The sequence below is a fragment of the Hyperolius riggenbachi genome, chromosome 7 (assembly GCF_040937935.1).
Source record: "Hyperolius riggenbachi isolate aHypRig1 chromosome 7, aHypRig1.pri, whole genome shotgun sequence".
Classification (NCBI taxonomy): Eukaryota; Metazoa; Chordata; class Amphibia; order Anura; family Hyperoliidae; genus Hyperolius; species Hyperolius riggenbachi.
In genome coordinates, this window is record NC_090652.1 from 213,852,547 (window position 1) to 213,871,929 (window position 19,383).

Sequence of the window (19,383 nt, forward strand, 5' to 3'; positions counted from 1 at the left end):
TCGATTACCGCCGGTAGCATAAACGCGTCGTTCCAATCCCGATTTAACGCGTCGTTTCGGCCGTCCCTAGAAGCCGCATGCGACGTCCAGGGACGGCTAGCCGACGCGGCTTCATGTCCCCCTGCGGGAGATCGCGACGATCTCCGTACTGCCGCCACTGAACGGGACGTCACAGGACGACGCAACTTCCTGGCCGCCCCAACGCCACCTGCCGTCCGTGTGAACCGGCCCTAAAATAAACAATGATAGGGCATGGTTCACAAAGCTTTTTTATCTGTTTTCCTCTGTTTTCACCTTGTCTGTTATATTTTTAAAGGGAACCAGAGATGAACGTTTCACACAAAATAAACATATCAGTCGATAGCTTGTAAAGAATAAATTCTCTACCTGATAATTTTGCCGCTGTGGTGTGCCTTTTTGAGTGTTTTTTTATCTATTGTTGCTCCAGGAAAAATCCAATATGGCTGCTGGCTCATATCCCTTCTGCTTTTGGGTTATGAGTTGTTCTGGATGTGCTGTCTAGGCTCTGTGAAACTATAGACAAGCAGGGCTGCTGCTGCAGCCTTTCATCTGTGTGCTTTCAACTTCATTATTCTGGTATGCTGTGTGGCTGCCAGTAGGAAGTGTCTCTCATAGGAATGAAACTGCACAGATAATAATGATGACTGCACAGTGCACAGTGCACACAGATCACACAGCAGCCACACTTGTCTGTTGTTTCAGATCTTCTTTCTCAGCACAAGCAGCTCCTCCAATGTCATCAGTGCTCTGAGTATGCAAAGCAGGAAAGCTGAGCCAGGAGGGGGCAGGCTTGAAAAGACTTCACTGAAGACTGACTCAGCTATAATGATTCCAGGTCAAACCTGGACTGAATGCTCAGTCGGGCAATCTTATCAGAGCTGATAACAGGCAGATTGAGCAGAGAAGGATGAAACTAAAAGCAGGGTAGGTGTTTACTCTCATGTTCCCACTGATAAATGTAGTAAAATACATGAGGGTGCTTCATTTCTGGTTCTCTTTAAGGGAAACATCCAAGGAATTAAAAAAAAAAAAAATCTACTTACCTGGGGCTTCCTCCAGCTTGTGGCAGCCGTCCTTTTTTTTTTTTTCCTTGGACACTTACTTTAAGCTTTAAGCTTCCAAAGAGCAAAAATATAATATAATTAAGGTAAGAAAAGTAATATTGAAATTAAGTTAATCAGGAACAACTTTGAGTGATTGTTTTGCTTGTAAATGTGCTGGTTATTTTATCATTTTGGTGAGAAGTCATTTATGAGAAGTTTTGTGAATAGAGCCCATGTCTGTTGCTAGAGGAGTCCTAGAAAATGCAGGAATGAAGTGCAAATGCATATTAGAATAGTAGCAGAAAAAGCGGTAAAGTCCAAAGAACAAAATAATCATTTATGGCCATGGTAAAGAAGTGGTTAATGTGCCTGTGTCTTTAAGAAACAACACAATGCAGCTGTGAGCACGTTATCCTTCTTTCCTGATTAATCAGCACTTTCTAAATAACGTTACACACAACGCAACCTGTGCACTGTGAATGTTTGTGCGTTAGTCCACGTTAAAACATTTTCTAACGTGCGACTTTAACATTGCACTGTGAAAGAGGCCTGACCATAATTCAGAAATAAAATATACATTCTCGTTAATTAAAGGAGCTATACTGTTTAATATACATTACTTTAATATAGACATACTATATATCACCGCAAATAGGCTGATCTACAGATAAGCTTTTTTTTTTTTTTTTAAACAAAAAAAGGGTTTTTATTGAAGCACAATGTACAAAGAAACATAACAAATGTCCCCATGCATGGTAACAGACGAATCATAAGTAAAGGAATCATTTGTACAGAGAATAATGAGTTAGTTTACAGATTAGTGCATCAATATTGTCAGATTGCTACCATGAGTGTTCGGGTGCAGAATTTCCAGTGTATGCCATGTGCTTCTAGGGGAAGTACAGTCCATACATATACTGATGTTATCAGAGACGGTAGGTCTGTCAGTTGAAACTGTTGCGTCTTATCATCAGGTAATTTAACTCAGCTGGATATGTCATGAGGATGCGGCCGTTTGTAGTGACTTACAGTGTTGGCTAATTAGCAGCTGCACTATCAGGACCCGTCCCTCGCCAACAAACTGAGCTTATCTCTCTCGCCACCTATCCCATGTTTTATGAAATTTGGTAGGTGCTTTCCTATGTGCGTATATAACGTTTTTATAAGGTGGGCTCTTATGTATCCTTCTCATCCAGCCTGCTTTTATTGGGACGTTAGGACTTAACCATTTTCATGCAATTTATTGTTGAGCTGCAAGTAGTTTCTGCTAGGAATTTGTTTTGTATCAATCTGGATGGATTTATCTGTAAACACACCCAATATACATTGCTTCATGTCAGTGGACACTGGGCATCCCATTTTGTCATGTAGGAACTTGACGATTTGTCGCCAAAATTCAATAATGGGCGGACAGTCCCATAATAGATGTGTATATGGGGGATTGGGCTTGGCATTTAGGGCACATATCTGGCACTGCTCTGTTAAATCTAAGTACCCTAGAGCAGTGTTTTTCGACATTTTATTGGTATGTACCCCTTCTAAAACCCTGTACTCACCAAGTACCCCCTAGCATAGTAAACATTATCACAAGTACCCCATGACAAATATATATTTAATCATAGTACATGATAATTGGTTCTAAATAATTTTAAAGCATTTGCTATTGCTTTTAATTAGCTAAAATCAGGGCTGTGGAGTCGGAGTCGGGGCAATTTTGGGCACCCGGAGTCGGAGTTGGAGTCGTGGTTTCAGAAACGGAGGAGTCGGGAGTCGGAGTCGCATGATTTTTGTACAAAATCCACAGCCCTGTTAAGTATTAGACTAAGGAGTCGGAGTCTGAGCAATTTTGGGTACCCGGAGTCGGAGTCGTGGTTTCAGAAACTGAGGAGTTGGAGTTGGAGTCGGAAGATTTTTGTACCGACTCCACAGCCCTGGCTAAAATACTAATTTGGTGTTGTTTAAATAAGAGTTATCATTTTATGAAACTCTAAATGTGTTATTCTTGTTTAAGTATATCAAGCCCGAGTAACCCCTGGAACCAACAGAAGTACCCCCTGGGGCATACCACATGTTGAGAACCTAGGCCCTAGAGGGAGTTAAATATGCTTGATGTAAGATGTATACTTGCGTGAGCCTTTCACGTAAGTTCAGTGAGACATGCTTTGGCCCCCCCACACACCACAATGTGCAGCTGTAGCCCTAATACAGGGTGCAGTTTGGAAGCATGTCCCTGCTACTGTGTTTTGGAGTGTGCAGTTGAATGTGCAGTTGAACCTCTGCTTACCCTGGATGGCATCTTTGCTTCTCCTTGGCAGCATCTGAACTGTCCGCTAGTACTCCAGGCTTACTGGGGAAGATGTATGGCTACTTGTGTTTCTACTGGAGCTGATGATCACGTAGGCGGGGCAATGGCTGCGTTATTGGCCCGATCACTGCACTCGCTGAGTAGCAGCGGTTGCAGTGATTGGCCCAATGACAGAGCCTTGGTTCTGCCTGTGAGACCATCGGCTTCAGTAGAAAGACAGGTTGCTATACTTTTTCCCCTTACTGCAGCTAGGGCTTAGTTTCAGGGTAGGGCTTATATTTCGAGCCCCATGCTCGAAATTCCTGCTAGAGCTTACTTTCAGGGGATGTCTTAATTTCAGGGAAAGAGGGTATTTACTGCTGGAAAATCCCTTGTGCGTTGTACCGAGATATACCATGATTTCCAGATGAAAGCACTGAGAAAATAGTACCATCTTTTTCATTGTGTCATATAGCTGGTTACACTTGTACTGTTTTTTTTCCCAAAACCTTCATAACAAATTTTGTTAGAAATTCACAGGGGGTTTTATAGGAATGTAACCGTAGGTCATATGTCTCACTTCCATTATAAAAGTGCACTGGTTGACCAAACATGGTAAATGCTAAGCTATTCCTGTCAGCTGGGTGGAATGTAGAATGAACACAATGATTTAAAGGAAGAAGTCTTAAAGTTGGACAATTTCTGTTATCTGTATCGAAAATGGGATGAGTATCTCATCAAGAGCAAGCCTTCTTTTTCTCAGCTCTCACCTATGGTTGTTCTTTAGCATCTTCTACATGGTTACTGTCCACTTTCTCCAGGCAACGTTAGGTATGTTGTAAATGGCAATGATGTATTATTGCGTTACAGATTTGTATTTTACCTCTACTGGGAACCTTAATGTGGCATCAGTCCGTCGTAGGCTAGGTCCGCACTATGCTGGTTTGGCAACTATACGATCCAAAGTTGAGCCGATGAACAGTATATTTTTAACATATCCGTTGTGTCTGATATGTGTTTGTATCCATTTGAAGGCTTGATTGTACAATCTTGTCCATTCTTACAATTCATATGCAGCGTCAGAGCTGATACTAACAATCTGTTCATAGTCCTTTCGGCCTCATAGAGTGCAAAGAGGTGGTAGAATTGTACGTTCAAAATTATATAGTGTATAGACAGCTTTATTGTGCATATCAAACACCAAACTAGTAAACCGGATGTAGCCTGGTTAGAAGAATTTCAATTTCTTCAGCTGGACACAGATGGTAGGGTAATAATTTGGCATCCACAACATGAATCCATGGACCCATCCTGCTTTGTCAAAGGTACAGGCTGATGTGCTGGGAATGTGGGAATGTGGTAGAACGGGAGAGTCATGCCATGAATGTGCACAAATCTGCAGAGATTCATGTGATACAATCGTGAAATCTCATACTTATTACACACACATTCTGGGTTCTAATCTGTGGTTTAATTTGTTGACTCCCAAACAGATCTACTAAGAAAGCTGTAAACACCAAGGGGGATTACAGAGTGGAGAAGTACCCTAGTCTGATCCCACCAGTCTACACTTCTTGAATTCTTTGGTGCTTATATTATTAGCATTATGAGACTGAAGTGAAGATATGTTATGATAGATTGTTAGCGGTATGTAGGTCACATGTTTGTCTGAAAGTTACTAATCCAGATTGCATTCATTTTAAAACTATGTGAAACATTTGTGACGCCTGAAATAGGAGTCGGCTAGATGATTTGCAGGTATTCTTAAAGTGTACCTAAACTCAGAATATCCTCTCTGCTCTAAAAGATATGCAACAGCATAATAAATGTTAAATAAAAAAACATTTCTTTGTTACAGCTGATACAAATCCTAAAATAAATCTGCACTGATTCTACTTCCTGATTCATGGAAGCAGACATATTGTTTACAGCCTGTACTTTCTAATGAGTGTATCTGCCATCTCTGCTGAGGTCATGTGACACGGGAGATATCAAATTACATTTTGTGATCAGTGACAAATGAGGGGGGAATTAAACAGGCTAAATTCTCTAAATACATACAGGGTACATTTCTCCATGTTTTCCATATAAAATGGAGAAAATAGGGAGGTTGCTTGACAGGAGATGCTTATATATGGTGCATTTCATTATTTAATTTGTTGTTGCTTTATAACTAACAGTATATCAATCATTTCATCAGATTGATGATATCTTTGTACTAGATATAAATCTTATCATGCATGTTATAGTATGATTGCAATATTAAATTTAATTACAGTTACAGGTAGTCCTCAGTTTATGAACGCCCGACTTATGAACGACCCGCCGATACGAACGGCCCGATCCCATCGCGAAGACGTCATCTTTCCGCGGGGGGGGGGGGGGGTTTGCGTTTACTTCCAACATTAAATCCCCGGACATTATGAGGTAATATCTCTAACACCATTATATAGGAATATTGGATAGGCTTTATTGCGTTTACTTCCAATATTAAATCCCCGGACATTATGAGGTAATATCTCTAACACCATTATATAGAAATATTGGATAGGCTAAAAGTACAATAATTACGGTGGAAGTAACCCAGCATGATGACCAGTGGAAACAAAATGGTTAGAGCAAAGATACATATAATAACCATAACAAGAATAAGAACGAGAAGGTAATGGTACAGATTCCCCTTAATGGGGTGTAGAGATGTTAGGGAACCCATCGAAGGTAGGCAGCATGGAAAGGTACCCAGCTATAAGCCAAAGAAAAGTGCAGCAGTTTGGAAGGGGACCATAAATCAGAGAAGTAAGATTAAATTTAAGTTCAATATTGCTAGGTCGCCCTAACCCAGGGAGGCCCCAAGGCGGGTTTCCTTGACCAGAGGGGGTTGGTGAGCACCCCAGAGCCCCGAGGGGCTCTTTAAAGAAGGGTGGCACTCCTCACCCTCCCGCAGCCTCCACTCTTTAGCCCCGGGACCTCGCCAGGCCTAAGCGCCCAGCTCGCTAAGGAGAGCACAATGTAATCAATAGAGCATAATATGCCAAGTGGGTGGCTCACAGATAAGGTGAAATGATTTGAGACAGTCTTCCGAGCTACAATACACATCTGGGAAACCAGGGCATGCCAAGTAAATATAAAAGCTAAAGAGTCTTACTAAAAGTTCCTCCACCGACCGAACCCGCGTCCCAGAGAAAAAACTTCACTCAAATAGGATAGGGATGTGTGCCGCCCTTTCCAAGGCCTCCACCCAAAAAGCACACGGACCCGCCAGGCCCAGGCGGGCAAAAGGTCTAAGACCATGAACAAATAAGTACTTTTAATATAAAGAACTCTCATTAAAGCAAAATGTCTCAGCAAAAAGCAAGAATGGGAACCTAAAACAAAATGATATACAGTTGTTGATGTGCAGTTATACCAGAAACGCATAGTCTCAGCCTGCGGATGAAATATAACTTTTGTGGTATCGGCTAAATATAGTGTAAATAGGCTCATGGTTGTAAAAAAAAAAACATATTTCTTTAGGATAGAACCATGAAAAAGAGTTCAATTAAACAGAGATCTTCACATCCGAGTCAGCCGGTAGTAAAGTTATGAGATTAATTAATCTAATCCGCAGGGGATAAATGTTTCAGATCATGATCCCGGAGAGGAATGCTGTGATCTAGGACAGTGTTTCTCAACATTTTATTGGTATGTACCCCTTTTAAAACCCAGTAATCACCAAGTACCCCCTAGTATAGTAAAAATTATCACAAGTACCCCTTGACAAATATATATTTGATTGTAGTACATGATAATTGGTTCTAAACAATTTCCAAGCATTTACTATTGCTTTTAACTAGCTAGTATGTTAACTTGGTGTTGTTTAAATAAGATTTATCATTTTCTAAATCTCTAAATTTGTTATTGTTGGTTAAATATATCAAGCCCGAGTACCCCCTGGAACCATCAGAAGTACCCCCTGGGGTACGCGTACCACATGTTGAGAACCTAGGATCTAGGAGACCGTGGACCTTGTGGAAAGATATCGGAGTTCTGGTGGAATAGGCTGTGATCCGGGAGACCAGGGCGAGCAGGCAGTTACAGTGGTCCAGATCCATTCCAGTCTGGAGGACCGTTGTGGTAAGGGCTGTGGTGCTGGCAGGTCATACTGAATGGAAGCTGAGTCCAGGGCCTCGCGGCCTTCATCCAGGGATCGAACAGTAAACTGTCTGCCATTCACTGTAAAGTTCAAGCAGCATGGGAAGCCCCAACAATAGTGATTTTTTTCACGAATTAAAGCCAGGGAGATAGGTCTGAGAGTCCTACGTTTCTGTAGAGTGAGCGGGCAGTGGTCTGAGTATACTGTATATGGACAGAGACAGGGACCCCCCGGTAAAGCAGTTAAGTCTCAGGTAGCAGTCATGATCATGTCTTTGGCCTCATAATAGTTTCGTTGTAAGATGACATCACGGGGCAAGTCTGGGGTTCTAGGCTTCACGAGAGCACTGTGAATTTTGTCCAGACGCAGGAGCTCCGGGTCGACTTGAGGCAGTAAGGCTGTAAAAAGATTTATGGCTACCTCTTTCAGCGCTGAGAAAGATTCAGGGAGGCCTCTGATTCGGAGATTGGAGTGGCGCTCCCTGTTCTCAAGGTCCTCCAAGCGTGCCTCTGCGGCTGCAAGCCTGGACTCGAGGGCGGTGGCCTGCTTATTGTCTTCTTTCAGTAACAAACATTGTGTACAAATCATCTGGCAGAACTAAAGATGTGGACACCAGTGATAAATTTCAGAATGGTAAATCGGGTAGAGGAAAGATTTTACAATGGGCAAATAATTACTAAATAATCTATAATTAATATCATAAAAATAAGCAATTTTATTAATTATTTTATTTTCACTGCAGTTCCTCTTTAAATATTTTTTTCTCAGTTTTAAAGCGGTCTCTAATCCAGGCATTCTCAACCAGGGTTCCCTGGAACCCCAGGATTCCTCGAGTACTCTGCAGGGGTTCCTTTGCATTTTTCTCCATCTTGGGGGTTGGGGGAAATGTGATAGAGAGCACACTATAATAGGGAGTACTGTAAAAAGAAGCACTAAATTGGGGGTCAGGATAATAATGAGCACATTAATAAAAAAGCACTAGAAACATTCTAGTGAAAGGCACTGTAATAGGGGAAGTGACATAAACAGCCACACCAGCTTTTAAAGGGAACCAGATATGAAAAATGAAAAAGATTTTGTACATACCTGGGGCTTCCTCCGGCCCCATCCGCCTAAATCGCTCCCACGCTGGCGTCCTCAGCTGCGCGCAGCTACGAGAACCGGGTCCCCGCACTTCCGGCAGTTGAAGCCAGCCTATGCAGTAGAAGAGAACCCTCTACGTAGCTTTACAGCGGCTGCTGGAGAGATGCACAAACAGCGCACTTCTCTTACGCAAGACTAGCTTCGACTAACGGAAGTGCGGCCCGGTTTTTGTAGCTGCGGGCAGCAGAGGTCGGCGGCGTGGGAACGATTTAGGCGGATGGGGCTGGAGGAATCCCCAGGTATGTATAAAATCTTTTTCATTCTTCATATCTGGTTCACTTTAAACACCATGTCAGGGGTTCCTTGAGATCCAAAAAGTATTTAGAGGGTTCCTCCAGGGTAATAAGGTTGAGAAAAGCTGATTAGAGTCTAATCAATAATCTTTTCCTACATGATTTCTGCTTCGGAGGAGTTACTAAATAATCTGACCGATTTGATGATCAACTGAATTGTTATCTGACTTCTTGACTTCTGAATTGTCATAAGAAGTTCTGGATAAGCTACCTAATAACCGGACGTTAGTGTATGGCTGTTTCTAAAATGCCATTGAAGTTATTAGAGATGGTTAGTTTCTACTTCATAAATCCTCAGGAGAATCCACAGGTAAGCATGTGATATCAGTTAGTAAGTTTCTGATTTGCTGGTTGCTTTCAAATGATCATGTCATTATGCTTCATGTTATAGTCTGCTCGTGCTGCTTTTGGATCCTGTCTGAGCAACAGGAAGTTGACTCGGGCTACCGTGTTACTGACTGAAATGTGAGAGTGGAATCACGTTGAGGAAATGACATTTGAACTAGCTCTGTGATTAGTTATATGGCTGTACATTTGACTTAAGTGGATCAAACAGGCAAATTATTTATACTCTTTATCTTAAGATATCAACTGGGAAGTGGTGACAGATGCATCACATAGTATTTCTGTTGAATTCAAAAGTCCTTTAAATTGTCAATGTGCTAGTTTTGTGTTAGTGCCGTGCAAATACTATGCCACAGACAGTTACATAGTTACATAGTTATTTTCGTTGAAAAAAGACATACATCCATCGAGTTCAACCAGTACAAAGTACACCAGCCTGCTCCCTCACATATCCCTGTTGATCCAGAGGAAGCGAAAAAAACCCTACAAGGCATGGTCCAATTAGCCCCAAAAGGGAAAAATTCCTTCCCGACTCCAGATGGCAATCCGATAAAATCCCTGGATCAACATCATTAGGCATTACCTAGTAATTGTAGCCATGGATGTCTTTCAACGCAAGGAAAGCATCTAAGCCCCCTTTAAATGCAGGTATAGAGTTTGCCATAACGACTTCCTGTGGCAACGCATTCCACATCTTAATCACTCTTACTGTAAAGAACCCTTTCCTAAATAAATGGCTAAAACGTTTTTCCTCCATGCGCAGATCATATCCTCTAGTCCTTTGAGAAGGCCTAGGGACAAAAAGCTCATCTGCCAAGCTATTATATTGCCCTCTGATGTATTTATACATGTTAATTAGATCTCCTCTAAGGCATCTTTTCTCTAGACTAAATAAACCCAGTTTATCTAACCTTTCTTGGTAAGCAAGACCTTCCATCCCATGTATCAATTTTGTTGCTCGTCTCTGCACCTGCTCTAAAACTGCAATATCTTTGTTGTAATGTGGTGCCCAGAACTGAATTCCATATTCCAGATGTGGCCTTACTAGAGAGTTAAACAGGGGCAATATTATGCTAGCATCTCGAGTTTTTATTTCCCTTTTAAAGAGAATCTGTATTGTTAAAATCGCTCAAAAGTAAACATACCAGTGCATTAGGGGACATCTCCTATTACCCTCTGTCACAATTTCGCCGCTCCTCGCCGCATTAAAAGTGGTTAAAAACAGTTTTTAAAAGTTTGTTTGTAAACAAACAAAATGGCCACCAAAACAGGAAGTAGGTTGATGTACAGTATGTCCACACATAGAAAATACATCCATACACAAGCAGGCTGTATACAGCCTTCCTTTTGAATCTCAAGAGATCATTTGTGTGTTTCTTTCCCCCATGCACTGAAGTTTCAGGCTGCTCTTTTCTTCCTGCAAACAGCTTTGCCCTTGTTTGTAATTCCTCAGTATGTGAAAGCCCAGCCAGCTCAGAGGACGATTTATCCAGCTTGTAAAATATAAGAGAGAGAAGAGAGAAGCTGCTCTAATCCTAAATAACACACAGGCAGTGTGCATAAAGGGGAGTTCATAGCAGAACCACAACACTGAAGAACTTGGCAGCCTTCCAGACACAGGCCGACAAGTCTGACAGGGGAAAGATACATTGATTTATTACAGAGACTGTGTTAGTAGAAAGTGCTGCAGTTAGCCAGAACACATTAGAATAGCTTTTGGAACTTGTAGGATGATAAAAAACAGGACGCAATTTTTGTTACGGAGTCTCTTTAATGCATCCCAAAATTTTGTTAGCTTTAGCTGCAGCGTCTTGGCATTGAGTACAATTATTTAACTTGTTGTCGATGAGTACTCCTAAGTACTTCTCCAAGTTTGATGTCCCCAACTGTATCCCATTTATTTTGTATGGTGCTAGACCATTGGTATGACCAAAATGCAGGACTTTACATTTTTCAACTTTGAATTTCATCTGCCATTTATGTGCCCATATAGCCATCCTATCCAGATCCTGTTGCAATATGACACTATCTTCCTGAGAGTTGATGATTCTGCACAATTTTGTATCATCTGCAAAAATAGCAACATTGCTCACTACTGCATCTACTAGGTCATTAATAAATAAATTGAAGAGCTCTGGACCCAGTACAGACCCCTGTGGGACCCCATTGCTAACAGTCTCCCATTTTGAGTACGACCCATTGACCACAACTCTTTGATTTCAGTCCATTAGCCAGTTCCCTATCCATGCACACAGACTCTTCCCCAGTCCTTGCATCCTCAACTTTTGCACCAGACTTTTTGTTTGGGGAACAGTGTCGAAGACCTTTGCAAAGTCCAAGTATATCACATCTACAGCATGTAACGATTGTGGAACTTTCTCCGTGATCAGCGCACAACGCGTGCGCTGATACGGCGGAAATCCTCCACAAGCGTATAATTGCAGGAACCCAGAAAAAGGTGCTACGCACCCGTAGAGGGAAATTCCTGTCGGCAGATGGCGCTGGGGAGTGCAGAGGAACCAATCCTCTGTACCTCCACAAATGCCAGACAGGAATTGTACGAAGCGCAGAACGCAATCGCAAGAAAAGCGATTGCGAATGAGAACGAGCAAAGCGACAGGTTGTATGTGTGTGCGCCAATCTAGTCGCCACCCCGCGACAGCGCACACACAACAGCAGATACGAAACAGAAACGCAACCGCAAGAAAGGCGATTGCCAGAAGCAACACAAGGCAGATCAGAACAGAATACGAGGATAGCAAAGGCACAGCAAATCATACAACGAGAAGATAAAGAAAACAACAAACGCTAACTGAACGCGAACAACGCACTCATTCGCAACAGTGCACGCGTTCGTGCGCGGTCCCCGCGTGATAAGCACAACAGGGACAAGCACGCCTAACTAACCAACACAAGACAGACACCACACAAACGCGCTTGCTACACGGTTGCCTTACCGCAGGCACCAGCAAGCGCACGCAAACAAACAGACAGACAACGAGAATCGATCAAACAGCAACCACTGCTCTTACCGTCAGAGCCAGTGCGAACCAGGTATCAGAAAGATCCACTGCTCTTGCTGTCAGAGCAGTGTGATCCAAGCACACGACAAACAGAAGGAGTAACCAGCAGCGACCGCAGCCGAGGTTAGCTCCAAGATCCAGATCAGAGGATCCCACTGCCACTAACGCTAGGGCAAGTGCGATTCAGACAGACAGAACAGAAGGATCCACAGCACTAGCGAAAAGAGACTAGTACGATCCAGGGAGGCAGAACAGAAGGATCCACAGCACTAGCGAAAAGAGGCTAGTACGATCCAGGGAGGCAGATCAGAAGAGATAGCTGGTAGCAACCGCTGCACCAGCTATACTCCAAGAACAGAGATCAGAACCATTTCCTGTCGACCACCGCTGGGACAGGACAATCGCAACAGACAAACAAAACAGATAAACAATCCTAACTGCACTAGGGAACCTGCCTAGCACAGTTTCCAGGAATTACTCTAAGCTGATCTTCAAACAAAGAGCAAGGCTGACACTCCTCCAGGAGTGTTTCACAGGAAGGAATCCTTATGACCAGCCAAGCATTGTGGGAAACACATAGTACTTATAGTACACACCTCCAATGAATGTGGCCAGGCAATTTGCATGACAATGTATGCAAATTCCTCAGCAAGCACAAGCTGCAAAACTGACAGAAGGTCTCCTTTCCAGAGTCCTGCAGCATGCAAACCTAAACAATGGTCAAAAAGCTGCCTGCCTGCACAAGCAGCTGAGCAGATCATTACACAGCATTCCCAATATCCATATTAGCATTCACTACCTCATAAAAGCTGAGCATGTTAGTCAAACAGGACCTGTCTTTAGTAAACCCATGTTGATGCTGAGAAATAAGATTTTCTACTATGAAGTCATGTATAGTATCTCTTCGTAACCCCTCAAAAAGTTTGTGTACAACTGATGTTAAGCATACAGGTCTATAATTTCCTGGATCTGATTTTTTGCCCTTCTTAAATAATGGGAAAACGTGGGCTGTACGCCAATCCACTGGGACTCTGCTAGTTGCAAGAGAGTCACAAAAGATAAGATAAAGGGGTTTATCTATGACTGAACTTAATTCCCTTAGGACCCGAGGATGCATGCCATCCGGGCCAGGTGCCTTGTCTATTTTTTATTTATTTAGTCTTACCTTCACTTCTTCCTGCGTTAAGTATTTAATATTACAGTTAGAAGATTGAGACTCTTCTGCCTCTGTAATTTGCAACAGTGCTGTTTCCTTTGTGAAGACAGAAGCAGTGAACCTGCTTGCCTGACTGATGCAAATTAACTAAATAAAGAAGCTATGAAACATTGGGCCATATGCAATTCACTTTTTCACCTGAGTTTTCTCCTAGGAGATAATTTTTCATCTTCAATTTAAAATAACTTTCCAGCACTTTTCAACTAAAAAAGTACCAAAAAGTAGGCAAGAAAGTACTATTAAAATTATTTTGAGTATTTTCTTGCTTGCTGGTGGCTTAAAATGCATTTTATTGACAAGTTTAAAATTATCACCTAGGAGAAAACTCAGGTGAAAAAGTGAATTGCATATGGGCCATTTTTGGCAATATATCAAACTAAAATCCATAAAGTATCTAACCATGTATTATGAATTTCAATATACGGTACTCTATGTAATTGCAGTGGTAGCAGGACTGGGGATGCAGACTCAGTCCAGGTGCTTTATGCAAATAAAGGGCTCTGTTATGCTCGGTTAAATATACTTTTAATGAAAAAACTCACTTCAGCAATATAAAGTTAAAAAATCAAGGGAGCTATGGCGAAAATAGTAAGTAAATAGTAAGGTGTTAGAACTTTTTGGGATCTGTAGTGGTGTTCTGTACGTTCAACTGTGGGGATTTCCATTATGCGGTATTCCATTATTTCCTGTCCAAACAGAAGTAGGGAAATAACTCCAAGAGTGATGGAGAGAGCAACAAATAAAACATTTTTTGTAGAGGGAAAGATTTACAGTCCGCAACTAGTTTCTATTGCTGTCCTCATTTCCTATTCCTAGAATGATCAGTTTTCATATAAAAGCTTACAATATCCACAGGAGTGAGGAAAAATATATTTATTGGGGACAAAGGGAATTAAACCCCCTTCCCTCCAAAGGTTTTCAACTCTTTTCCACACGCTATTATTCAAAGATAAAATAAAGAAAATTGGATCAGAAGTACGGTTTACCCTTATTTGGAAAAACTCTGTTTTCAAAAACCAAAGCTGTTCAGTAAACCCTACATATTATTCCTTGCTCATTGGTGGGTGGAGGCACTTACAAACATAAAATAGTTACAAAACAAAGGAGGAGGGAGTAGTTGGCTTACCTGTCCTGAAGAATCTTGCAGATTCTTATATCTGGATTTGTTGCTGTGTAATTTTTGTTTATCCTTGTACATTTTTATTATATGTTGGACCAACTTACTTGATATTGCTCATTGTAGACCCCTGTCAGGTTATAAATTGATAAATGCACTATTCTCAGATGTTGCTTTTATGTTTCAGAAACTAGTTAAAGCAGGACTGTGGAGTCAAGGAGTCGTGGAGTCGGAGCAAATTTGGGTACCTGGGGCCATATGCAATTCACTTTTTCACAGAGTTTTCTCCTAGGTGAAATTTTCAAACTTGTCAATAAAATGTGTTTTAAACCACCACCAAGCAAACAAATACTTGAAATAATTTTGATAGCACCATTTTAAGTACTTATCGGTACCTTTTCCATTTCAAAATGAAAAAAAAGTCGTCATGAATCGAAGATAAAAATTATCTCCTAGTAAAAAACTCAAGTCAAAAAGTGAATTGCATATGGGCCCTGGTGTTAGTTTCCTAAACTAAGAAGTCAGATGATTTTTATACCAACTCTACAGCCTTGGTAAGTGTTAGACTAAGGAGTCAGAGTTGGAGCAATTTTGGGTACCTGGAGTCAGAGTCTGTGGTTTCATAAACTGAGGAGTCGGAGTCAGATGATTTTGTACCGACTCCACAGCCCTCCTCAGATATGTTCAGAGGATCTGCGCTCGCCAACAGTGGTCTCCAGGAGGAAGTGGGAAGCCTCTGGAGGATCCAAAGGCTTCCATCTTCATAGGTAAGTATGTTTGTTTGTATTTTACATTTTATTCTGCCTCAGGCACATTTGTTCCCGAGGCCAAATAAACCCAGATACTTTACTAAGAAGAGGGAAGCCTCTGGATCCTTCAGAGGCTTCCCACATCCTTCTTGTCCCCATTACACTTGCGTGATTACGGCGGTGCGTACAAAGTAAGCCTGACACACTCGCCTACTAGCGGCTCTGCTACTGCGCAGGAGCAGCCACGCTCATGCATGAAGAGGAGCGCGGATGCAAAAATTTGAGGGTCCTGGTCAGCGGCAGTGGTCTGGAGAGAGATGTGGGAAATCTTTGGAGTTTTCAGAGGCTTCCCTCTTAAAGCGGAACTGGAAGGTCCTAAAAAATTGTTTCACTTACCTGGGACTTCTGCCAGCCCCCTGCTGCCGACCGGTGCCCGCGACATGACATACCGATTTTTCCATTCCCCCGCCATGGCTCACTTTCACTTGAAGGCGGTGTCCTGGTCGCGCACCTCTTCGTTCACACTCAGGTCGCCAGAAGTGTACTGTGCAGGTGCAGTAGACATTTTGGGCTCCTGGCCACGAGAAAGCGTACGAGGATACGCGTGGCCAAGGCAAAGAGGACATTGACTTAGAAGTCGGATTCCACTACGAGAAGAAAAGTGAGCCGCGGTGGGGAAACAGAGGATCGATATGTCATGGCGTGGGCACAAGTCAGCTGCAGGGGTTGCTGGCAGAAGCCCCAGGTAAGTGAAACTAGTTTTATCTCAGTCTTCTGGTCTTGGAAGGATTGGAACCTTGGCATGGAGTGTGGGATTTCCCCTGCATCTCCTTTTACATTTTCTTCTGTGCACATCCGTAACTCTGCCCCCCACCTATACAAACATACTTCCTCTCCGCTCCAGTGTCTACCTGGCTTACTCTGTCATTCATAGTCGCCATGCAACAGTTTTCCATAACAGATAGAAATCCTGTTTGCAGGTTTATTCAACAGTTTAATTTTTAGGTATTTGTAGAACACTATTTTATCAAAACTTGAAAGATCTGGGATGATTCTACCTACTCAAACGTGTTGGCAGATTGTCACCCTCCTAAGGAGGGTATAAAATGTCAGGAAGAAGAGTTGTCCAGGAGGGGGGGGGGGGGGGGGGGATAAATCAATATAAAATCTAAAATAAAGAGGCGGCCTATCTCAGAGACGACAGTAATTATGGAAAAAAAGTTAAAAGTCCATTTGCATTAGAGCGAAGAACCCTGTGAGCACATACGACCCACTTACCCAGGCCAAACCTTAGTGTCAGATATATAAACAGCCGTGTACTGATATTGCACAATGCACTTATATGGCCAACTCATCCCTGTATTTCTGATTTTACTGCTTTAAAAGTGTTTGTTCTATCTCCCCCCCCCCCCCCCCCCGGTGCCTCTTCCTCCTGAAGACTAGAGTATTGTACACTGTTTCTTGGATTCCAAATGTGTATACACATGCGTTATTAAATTGATGATACAGTCTTGTTTGTACAATATTCCACATCTATGGAATATGAAGTACTACATAAAGTATCTGTTCAAAGTATATTCCCACAGTTTAAAATTCTAAATGGGTTTGAAAAGGTTGTACTGTCAACATTGTATCAAGGAACGCTTTAGTGTCGCCTGTCAGGATTGAGCTTGACCCTGTGGGTGGGACTTCAACAAATGTGCGCTGTACAGATGCTTTGATCCAGTACATCAGAGTAAATCGTACTGTTGCAATGGGGAGGTGAGGAGAGGCGACGTAGAGGTGCATGATGGAGCGGCTTCAGGAAGTGGTAAAGGATGAGGACCAATGGGTCACTGTCACTTAAAGATTTAGAACAAACGGAGACTACACACTTGTGTACACATTTTTGCATTCTATGTATGTTTTCACTCATGTCGTCCACCATAGACTGCCGGCACCTGCTAGCAGAGTATGGGAATCGTACATACATTGCGATTTTATGCGGCAGGGAATCAGTTTTTACATGCTTGTGAACCAAGGGTCAAAAAAAGTGGAGTAACAAACAAACGTGTGTCACCATTGAAAATCATTATGTGCAATTCCGCATTGTGCGAAATTGCATGCGCTTTTCATATGGCTCCAGCCTTTTGTCTATACAAAGTCACATTGGCTCTAGGACACCCTGCTTATTCTTTCTTATATCCTAGTTTCAACATTATTTTACTATGTACTTTAGCAACTGCTTTTTTTTTCTTTTAACGAGACTCCGTAACAAAAATTGCATCCTGTTTTTTATCATCCTACAATGATAAATTGGAACAAAAGCTATTCTAATGTGTTCTGGCTTACTGCAGCACTTTCTACTATCACAGTCTCTGTAATAAATCAATGTATCTTTCCCCTGTCAGACTTGTCGGCCTGTGTCTGGAAGGCTGCCAAGTTCTTCAGTGTTGTGGTTCTGCTATGAACTCCCCCTTCCAGGCCCCTCTATGCACACTGCCTGTGTATTATTTAGATTAGGGCAGCTTCTCTCTTCTCTCTTATCTTTTACAAGCTGGATAAATCGTCCTCTGAGCTGGCTGGGCTTTCACATACTGAAAAATTACAGACAAGGGCAAAGCTGTTTGCAGGAGAAAAACGAGCAGCCTGAAACTTCAGTGCATGAGAACTGCAGGGGGAAAGAAACACACAATGATCTCTTGAGATTCAAAAGGAAGGGTGTATACAGCCTGCTTGTGTATGAATGTATTTTCTATGTGTGGACATACTGTACATCAACCTACTTCCTGTTTTGTTGGCCATTTTGTTTGTTTATAAACAAACTTTTTAAAACTGTTTTTAACCACTTTTAATGCGGCGAGGAGCGGCGAAATTGTGACAGAGGGTAATAGGAGATGTCCCCTTACGCACTGGTATGTTTACTTTTGTGCGATTTTAACAATACAGATTCTCTTTAATGCCCAATTTCTATTTCTTTATAGTCAGTTTGGCTTTAGAGATAGTATTTTCAGTTTTCATTTCTAAAATTCATTTTTAAAATTGCATCAGTGACATTTGCTATTTAGAATCCATTGCTCTGTTTTGTTTAGCAAACAAAGATACCAAAGTAATGACCCTTTGTACTTTCCTGCACTAAAACCTTATTATCCCAGTTTATCCAGAATTCAATTAACTAGCAGTCTTAGCCAACTAGCTCAAACCACCGGCTGTACTCACAGTGGTGAAGGCCAACTTCTTGTGCTGTTTTTGGGCTCTGCTGTTTACAAAGCCGACAGTGTGGTGAGGAATGATCTGAGCGCTGTACTAATTCTTCACTAGCAGAATATTATTTTCTTTCACATAGAGCAGCTGAATAGGGTTTTAGATATACATGATACACATATTTCCCTCCTAAAAGAGGCTTAAAACATCATAGTGGAAAATCCACTATGCGGCAAAAGTGGGGAAAGGGGGAAGCGGGAAGTTTGTGGAGGATCTATCTTTTTTACTTCAATTTGCCACGGGTACACATCAAAGATCTCCCATTTAAATTAATATTGATAGTTAAACATGATTGGTGAGCATGGATATTGCATTCACTGCCCCCTGCAGTGGAGCAGCAATAGGAGATACAGATGTTACAACCGCATAAGGGCCCTTGGTCCAGAGGGGACCACTAGAGGCCCTCCCTCAACTACAGTATTAGCTATTTAAAGGTGCTATGCTGATACTAATCACTTGTATATAAACTTTGAATAGTGGTAATCTTTAAAAAAATTGTTCCCTTCCACTGTTTACTCTTCTTATACCGTAAAAGTCCTTGGCAAGTTTAGTTGCGCCAAATGAACTGTTACATATACAGTGCTTGAGGGGGGGGGGGGGGGGGTTGTCAGTGTAAAACTTACTTAGCTGCTCCACTGGTCCCCTGCTACTGTACCATTGTTTCTGGGCCGGTGGAGAACTGCAATGCTCGTAACTATATGATTCTACATGATGATTTCAGCATAAGCTGGGAAGGGCTTTATGTGTTCGTCTCAATTCTTTATCAAAACTGTT

General features: G+C 42.0%; 1 protein-coding gene across 3 annotated transcripts in view; it reads left to right on the forward strand.

Moving 5' to 3' along the window:
* CFLAR (CASP8 and FADD like apoptosis regulator) overlaps positions 1 to 19,383 on the forward strand; it is a 94,230-nt gene that overhangs the window by 28,620 nt on the left and 46,227 nt on the right. Inside the window, exon 1 of one of the 3 annotated variants that reach the window (XM_068245149.1) lies at positions 2,069 to 2,191. The exons of the other annotated variants lie outside the window; for them this stretch is intronic. The gene's annotated coding sequence lies outside the window, so the exon portion shown is untranslated. Of the gene's footprint in view, positions 1 to 2,068; positions 2,192 to 19,383 lie in introns of those variants that run through there. 3 annotated transcript variants of the gene reach the window in all.